We start from the raw sequence: 8,952 nt of genomic DNA on the forward strand, positions 1-8,952 counted from the left end.
CCACTGCCGACAGCAGGGTGTATTTCCAATACACTTCAATTGAGACTGCGATCGTAAGATTTAATTCTAAATATAATGATAGAAGATATATGTGAAGGGTTTTCTGGAATGCAGTGTCTGTGGTGGTATTGATTCGGGTTCATCTGTTAATGGTAGTGGTCTGCCGAATGGAGAGACCTGTTGGAGTGTAGGAATGTATTAGAATTAACTTTGCCATCTTCTAGACGAATGAATAGCGAACTAATACTTAGTATGTGCTGGGCGGCTTTCGTGATCAAGTGTAACATTGAGAAGATGGTGCGTTTGCGGTGGAGCGTTATTCCCTACCATGTAAATTGTTCGGTCGACTGCTTCTGGACATTTGGTGTCTTTATTTAGTTGAGGGAAGATCGATTGTGGTGTGTTTGACACACGTTTGCCTGTTCTCTGGACGTGGGAAAGACCATTGTTAGTTTGTAGAGAATATTGATCATCTCGAATATGTTAGATGACCGACTTCGGTATTCAGGAGTGCGAATATCAGTTTACTCCACTTGTTTCTAGTTAGTCAATGGTTTATAGCACGCTGCACATCGCTAAAGTTTGGTGTTTGTGGAGAAATAATTTACAGTGTATATGTTGGGCATTATGATGCGTTAGCGATCGGGAGGCTAGTGCGGTGTTCTTGATATCGAGAAGTACAGCGAAAATTGACGCTACTCGGTGATATATTCCCTGGTTGGAGACCGGTTTTACGGTCCAATATTCTTGCGAGTATCGTTTGTATTCGATGACCTATACACAACTTTGCGATGTTTAGTTGTCTGTGAAAAATGGTGATCAGTATAAAATAGTTTATTACCACTGGGTGTAGCGTCTGTAGAAAGAAAGAACAGGTTGGCGGCGTATAGATTGAGGGAACTGTCCGTGCTATTTAGCAATCTTTGTAAAATAACAAGAGAGAGCTGCAGAGAGAAAAGTTGGATGGTGCTTCGATAGCGACGGCGTTAGTAATTAGACTGGTAAATTCGATAAGAGCTAATGAGAATGCTCGACTGATTGTGGTGGGATATAGGAGTGGTGAGAACATTTGCGTATGTTGCGAGCAGGAAGGCTATCACGTTATGTCCAGGAGGAAGACTGGATTAGGCGATATTTTGGTAAAAAGGTTCTGTTATGGGAAGAATTTCCGTGCACACAACCTGAGACATCTAGAAAGCGAGCGTTTACTATTTATGGGGCATTATACAATTTCCGAGGGGTTGACCTGGGTGTTATTTTTTTAAAGAGCGATGTGAGGTAAGACTAATGTTGAGAATGTTTTAGATGGCGAGTCGTCACGCAGACGTTTCGCGGCGAGGCGACAGCCATGCTGGGCAGTTAGGTATGGTTAAACGTGTGGTTATGTCAACATTCCCTGCCTTCAATGGTAAACACAAGTGGCACCTGGAGATGCCTGACATATGAGACTGGCGTGAGCAATGCTTGGAATGCAATCTTCACTGGTGTTCGACGACTTGCGCAGGACCTGAGATGCGGCTGCCTCATTTTGCGGTAGTATGCAGCTAAGCGCGGTGAAGCGTGAGTCAAACGTGACGTAGGGTCCTTTAGAATTGCTAAGGAGAGAGCAGGTTCTGCTATTGTGGAACAGAATTCTGCAGCATCTTCGCCGGACCACAGTTAGAGTGAGGGTTTCGAGGAACGCCGAATGCGGGTGGCTCTGCTTGGAGTGCGCACTGTGTAAATAAACGCCCGGTCATTAACGGCGTCTACATACAACTTTGGCCTGCGTTCGGCTGCAGCCACGGTTGCGCTCCCGCCCGATCACATTAGCACGTGTGTGTAGGTGAACATGTATATGGAAAGCAATTAGCAATTTCTCAGGTGTTACGTATGAATGGGAGGTGTCGCCACCTCATGCTTGCGGAAGCCGAGCAGGGGCTATGCACGGTTTGACATCGGGGGTATATGTCACTTATCGCTACCTGCTGTGTACTCAATGGACAAGGGGGGGGGGGGGGGGGGGCTGTGGACTGTGCTTGCGCACGTTGATTGCATTATTTCGGGAGCGGGTCTGTAGGCAATCATATGCACTATTTGAATAGTTTACGAGTGCTTAGCGTGTCTACTCATCATTGTGCTGTATTATTTAGGAGCAGTTTGCAGACCTGCGCTGAAATTATTTCGGAAAATTGGGAGTTGTTTGGCTATTTGGACGTAAATGTTTCGCATTATTTACGAGCGGTTTGCATGTCTGTAGGCTGTGCAATGTGTTATTTTTGATGGTTTTCAATTAGGAAGCGAGTGTTGTAGATGATTATAAATGAGTTGTGTAGGAGTGGTTTGCAGGTATGTATGCTGTGGGACATGTTAGTGTGTGTGTTCTGTGATACATATACTCCATCCCTAAATAAAGTACATTCGTTCCTCCATCCATGGTCCTAGTGCAGGCTGAGTCCTTTTACCAGAAACCCCTAGGAATAAGTTGTGTCCTGGAGGCTTACGTTGGTGATGGTGAGATTCGTTTGCAACAATTTTTTTAGGTTGGTGGCAGAAGTGCAAGTGACCTTTCTTTACTGGCAGAATTCAAACTCAGCGCCGATTCCTGGGAAGAGGTGGCGATCTGGACATTGAAAAGTAGTTGAAACTAGATAATTGAAAGTATAGTGAACACGTTTTCCTACCTACATAAGTTGTTTTTTTTTTTCTAGGTAGGGATTTGAGTTGGGAACTTTGTGTTAGATTGACTTGCAGAGGTAGGTAGCTTGGCGCGAGCGATGGCTCAGGCATACGTCCGTGTGTTTTCGCGACGATCTTGGATTAGGTAATCGGATCATGTGGGTTGAATAATGAGATGTGCGTGATCAGTTAATTTAGCGAGAGCGTTCTTTCTCGAGCAAGCCACGTGGTGGACCAGCAGTTGTGTGACGTCAGGGCAGATTCCACTGTCCAGCAAAACAACTTTGGCGCTGTCCGAACAAGGGCTGTCTCATGAGCGGTCGCTGGACCAGTTGCGCGCGTGCGGGCTACTACTGACCGGTGGCGCCAGGGGGTAGCTTCCTCTGTTGGCGACGAATTGAACTAAGTCAGTTGGAGTCTGGACCTAGTGGCGAGCGTACTGGGTGTTGTCATCTCGATATCTCGATGATGTGTACTAAGTCTGTTGCAGTATAAGTGATGACCGTACTGCTTGAAATAAAGAGTTCAGTCCCTTTCCCGCCCAATCGACAGGAGGTGACTTAGGTTAGTACAAGTGTACTATGTTTGACACGATTTTCATAGCCTAGCAGCGAAAACATAACTGACCACCAAAATTCAAACTTGGCGAGAATTCGTAGGATGAAGTGGACTGAGGTTAGTGGACGTGAGCCAACTGGTCTATATCAGACCATATTTTCGTCGGTGTGACCGATTATTGTGTTGGAATTCGAACTTTTGACCAATTTGTTTATGGAAGGTTAGGTTAGTCGACATAGCCAAATTGGTCTACCTTCCCGCCAAAATTCAAACTTTCCGCCAAAGTCCGCCATCTTGGATGACGTCATGTGCTGTTGCCAAGTCCACATACTGCCATCCTGGATGACGTCATCGCCACCATCTTGAATAAATTTGGCAACAATAGAATGTGGGGCCGCACACGCCTTGTCCCACTACTGATGTTGGTTTTTTGTTGCTAGGTGGGGTTGATTCAAAGATATGAAGGTCAACTTTGTTTTTTTTTTTTTTAAGTGGGATGCTATAGTTTCGTACTTATTTCCTGATAGCGGCTATCAAGACGAATCCAATGTTGTGTAACAGTAAGGTCTTTGGAGGTCAACGAAGTTCACAAAGGTGGCATGAACGTCCATTTACAGAAGGTGTTCGAAGTGATGACCATTGGTAACAATGCAGTGCTGCTTGTCATGGACTGAGTGGTATTCCTTATCACATAGGCATTTATCGAAGCACATGCTCTGACAATTCTCTCTCGCATATCTTCAGGTGTAGTTGGAACGTCTATAAACAATGTCGTTTACGAATCCCCACAAGAAAAAATCCAGAGGCGTCAAGTGTGGCGAACGAGCCGGCCACGACACATCTCCTCCGAGTCCAATCCAACGATTTGGGAATTGGCTTGGTGCAAATGGCTCTGAGCACTATGCGACTTAACTTCTGAGGTCATTAGTCGCCTAGAACTTAGAACTAATTAAACCTAACTAACGTAAGGACATCACACACATCCATGCCCGAGGCAGGATTCCAACCTGCGACCGTAACGGTCGTCAGCTCCAGACTGTAGCGCCTAGAACCGCACGGCCTATAATTCTGTCCTCCAGAATCCTACACCATACATTCACCGATCACGTATGCAGAGACGGATTGCTGCTATATGGGCTTATTACAAATCAGGTAACAAATTTCTGGCAGATACTGGCGCGCATGTGTTGGTCATTATTCTGGTGGGCAGCAGGAGGCTAAACACTGCAAGATATAGGCTACGTCGAATAGGAAATGATGACGTGGAATCATTAGGGACAACACAGCTCAGCTTTAATATAATAACTAAAGGATTTTGTGAGCAAACTGAAGCGTTGCCAACTATGGAACAGGGATATTCCGCGATTCTTGGACTTGACTTCCCGAATAGGTATCATGCCGGAAGTGATCTTTGGTAGCGTACATCTGAACTTAGCGGAAATTTATTACCAATGGGCACAACACCTGCAAATGTTTCTATGTCCCAAGTTACACCGAATGCTAAGGTGTTACTAACTGAAGAGCGACCATGTGCATGAGAAAGTACCGGGAGGTACAGGGGAGTTGATGGTGATACACCACAACGAGTATTATGTATGGTTGAGACACTGCAGAACGATGAAGCATTAGATGACAGGCATTGTTTTATACGCTGAAGCATAGTTCGTGTTAAGCAACGTCAAAGACGAATTTATGGTTCCTGTAATTCTGGAAAATTCTGGGATGGGCGGAGTGTGTCTCCCGAAGAAATTTAAAAATTAAACTAGTAACCACGCAGGTAACTGAAGATAAGTCGCTCCTGTTCGGAACTCGTAAAAATTATTCTCAAACGAACGCTGTACTCGCCCGTTCTGCTGCAGGAGCAGATGGGGTTGGGTCACTGACGGTCTAACTGACACTTGTAAACCTAAGGTGTGGCAGAGCTTCATCCAATACACGCCATGGTGAGGAATAGTTCCGTGATTTCCTAAGCCATCCGAATAGTCTCCACGCCAACATAATATCTAGTATGGACGCAGAGAAGAACCAACAGCTACCCTTTGTAGACGTGCTTGTTACAAGGAATAGTGAGAACCGGAAACACGGACTAGTACATGCAAAAACTGTCAAATCAATTCCCAAGCCAGAGAAGAGAAATGATTAATGCGCTCGTAAAGCGCGCAGGAGTAATATTTGAGCCGCAGCATCTTGGACGCATTCCACTCCACCATTTGCATAAGAAGTATTACGAAACATAGCACTCAGAGAAGTGACACGTCGGAAGGAGAATTGTCGTGTACGGCCTCGTCCCCAGGGCGAGGGCCAGAGTCGGTTACATTTTGCGCAAACACGTTGTAAAGACTATTTACAAACGAAGCAAGAAGATAGAAGAGGACAAAAAGGAATCACTGGCAATGTCGGGAAGATATCCCATACCGTGTACATACGGAAAAGTCTGTTGAAACGACTGAATGATCCATCAGTACTAGTATAGCAGAATATAAGCTCAGCAAGTCGGAGCCTGCGGTGTGTCAGACCACATAAAGTTCGCCGATCCGCTGGGTCCCGCTGTGGAGAACTACCAAGCCCGCTTATTCAGAAAAACTTAGTGTTATATAATCTTCCTCTAACGGCCTTGCCGCAGTGGTAACACCGGTTCCCGACAGATCACCGAAGTTAAGCGTTGTCGGACTGGGCTAACACTTGGATGGGTGACCATCCGGTCTGCCTAGCGCTGTTGGCAAGCGGGGTGCACTCAGCCCTTGTGAGGCAAACTGAGGAGCTCCTCGATTGAGAAGTAGCGGCTCCGGTCTCGGAAACTGACATACGGCCGGGAGAGCCGTGTGCTGACCGCATCCAGTGACGCCTGTGGGCTGAAGATGGCACGGCGGCTGGTCAGTACCGTTGGGCCTCCATGGCCTTTTCGGATGGAGTTTAGTTCTAACCTTCCGGTGTCTCCATGTCTTTTCCATGCATGCAGTTCTCCTTCATGGTTCTCAAACCAAGGGATAGCATGTGCAAAGTCATACCTTCGTTCCTTTGCCCCAGACCGAGTTCTCCTCCTATTTTCCCTTCTCTTCCTACCATCGAATTCCATTCTTCCATCACAATTAAATTTTTTCTCCTTTAACTATTTGGATAATTTCATTAACCTAATCGATCTATTCATTTACGAAGCTAATAGGCATATAAACTTAAATTGCTATGGTGGGCTTTGGATTTGTGCCTGTCTTGACAACAATAACAGATTAACTACGCTGTTCATAGTAGCTTACCCGTCCGCAGCTCGTGGTCTAGTGGCTAGCGTTGCTGCCCGTGGCTCACGGGGTCCCAGGTTCGATTCCTCGCCGGGTTGGGGATTTTCTCTGCTCCTGAGACTGGGCGTTTGTGTTGTCCTCATCATTTCATCATCATCGTCATTCGTGACTGTGGCTAGATTGGACTGTGTAACAAATCGTGCTGAGTAAAAATTGGGACTTGGTACGGGCACTGATGACAGTACAGTTGAGCGCCCCACAAGCCAGACATCCTAGTAGATTACCCACATTCCTATATTCTTATTTATTATTAGACCTACTCCTGCATTGTCCCTCTCTTAATTTGTATTTAAAACCCTGCACTCACCTGACCACAAGTCCTGTTCGTCCTGTCTGTGAAATTCACTTATTTCCACTAACCTAAGTTCAACCTATCAATTTTCGTTTATAAATAATTTAACCTACCAACGTGATTAAAGTATATAACATTCCACGCACCTACACCAAAACTATCTAACACAGCTCTCTCTGTGGTACAGTAAGGACAACGAAGAAGTATGTACCTGGTCACCTACAACATGAAATACGTCCACACATAGTGACATGTAGAATCCACACAAGTCTACGAATTATTAGTGTCATGTTTTCCAGCAAGTATTGAAAGCTGTTCCTCAGCTAAGTAACGTAGCTTGACATGGTACCACGGTACTTTAACTTTTTATGTTTCACCGTGCCTTATGCTGGCATGTATTAGTTTATTTTATGCTTCTGAAGAAGGCTAGATTACTCTAGCTGAAACCTGGGTAAAGACCAGTAAAATTTCGCAACTGAGGCGGATTTTTGACATATTAATTAGTCACAGCTGCTGACAGGGCTGCAACATGTTAAAAATTCTCATCTTTAATATGTTTACATTACTCCTTTTCTAACCTCCGTTCAGTACATTGCTGAGGGTACTTCGCATTCTAACACGTATTAGGCTGCCCTCTCACACGGAGAGGGAGGAAAATGATTGTCTAGGCGCCTCTGTGTACGCGATTTAATTAGTCTAATCTTTTCTTCGAGGTCGTTGCTAGCTAAACATAGCGGGTTGTAGTACGTTCCTAGATCCCTCACTTAATACTTGAAACTTTAGTAGGATAGTTTGCGTCTAACTTATAGTGACCGCCACTTCTCATTTTTTGTTGTTCTCTCGTTGGTCAAACACACCTGTGAGTGTTCGTGCTGCACTTTTTTTAAGTTTTTAATATCCCTTGCTAGTCCTATGGGCCCCACATACTTGAACAATATTTTGGTTCAAAATGGTTCAAATGCCTCTGAGCACTATGGGACTTAACTTCTGAGGTCATCAGTCCCCTGGAACTTAGAACTACTTAAACCTAACTAACCTAAGGACATCACACACATCCATGACCGAGGCAGGATTCGAACCTGCGACCGTAGCGGTCGCGCGGTTCCAGCTGTAGCGCCTAGAACCGCTCGGCCATTTCGGCCGGCACATTATTTTGGGATGGGTTGCAAGAGTATAAGGTAAGCAATCTACTTCGTAGATTGCGTACATTTTACGGTCTCATACCAAGGAACTCACTTTAGAAACCGCCGAAACTGTGCGGTCATTCCACTTCATATACCTACATATTGTTAAAAACAAGTATTTGTATATGAGCGTATTTATTCCAATTGTTACGCACTGATGCAGTAGTCACAGGATTCTACTATTTTTGTTTTCGTTTTTACATTTCAGAAATTGTGGAGGAAGTTGCCGATCTTTGTAATAGTGGGAAATATTATCGAAGTCTGAATGAATATTCGTGCAGCTTTTATCGGACAGCACTTCACTATAAATAATCTCCTCTGTAATAAGCCAAAGTTTATTAGTTACATTGTTTATCAGGTCATTAATATACACTCCTGGAAATGGAAAAAAGAACACATTGACACCGGTGTGTCAGACCCACCATATTTGCTCCGGACACTGCGAGGGGGCTGTACAAGCAATGATCACACGCACGGCACAGCGGACACACCAGGAACCGCGGTGTTGGCCGTCGAATGGCGCTAGCTGCGCAGCATTTGTGCACCGCCGCCGTCAGTGTCAGCCAGTTTGCCGTGGCATACGGAGCTCCATCGCAGTCTTTAACACTGGTAGCATGCCGCGACAGCGTGGACGTGAACCGTATGTGCAGTTGACGGACTTTGAGCGAGGGCGTATAGTGGGCATGCGGGAGGCCGGGTGACGTACCGCCGAATTGCTCAACACGTGGGGCGTGAGGTCTCCACAGTACATCGATGTTGTCGCCAGTGGTCGGCGGAAGGTGCACGTGCCCGTCGACCTGGGACCGGACCGCAGCGACGCACGGATGCACGCCAAGACCGTAGGATCCTACGCAGTGCCGTAGGGGACCGCACCGCCACTTCCCAGCAAATTAGGGACACTGTTGCTCCTGGTGTATCGGCGAGGACCATTCGCAACCGTCTTCATGAAGCTGGGCTACGGTCC

At 45.9% G+C, this 8,952-nt stretch overlaps 1 pseudogene; it reads left to right on the forward strand.

Moving 5' to 3' along the window:
* Positions 1 to 5,820: 5,820 nt before the first annotated feature.
* Positions 5,821 to 5,938, forward strand: LOC126471707 (5S ribosomal RNA; annotated as a pseudogene).
* The last annotated feature ends 3,014 nt before the right edge of the window (positions 5,939 to 8,952 follow it).

This window comes from Schistocerca serialis, chromosome 3, assembly GCF_023864345.2.
Source record: "Schistocerca serialis cubense isolate TAMUIC-IGC-003099 chromosome 3, iqSchSeri2.2, whole genome shotgun sequence".
NCBI lineage: Eukaryota > Metazoa > Arthropoda > Insecta > Orthoptera > Acrididae > Schistocerca > Schistocerca serialis.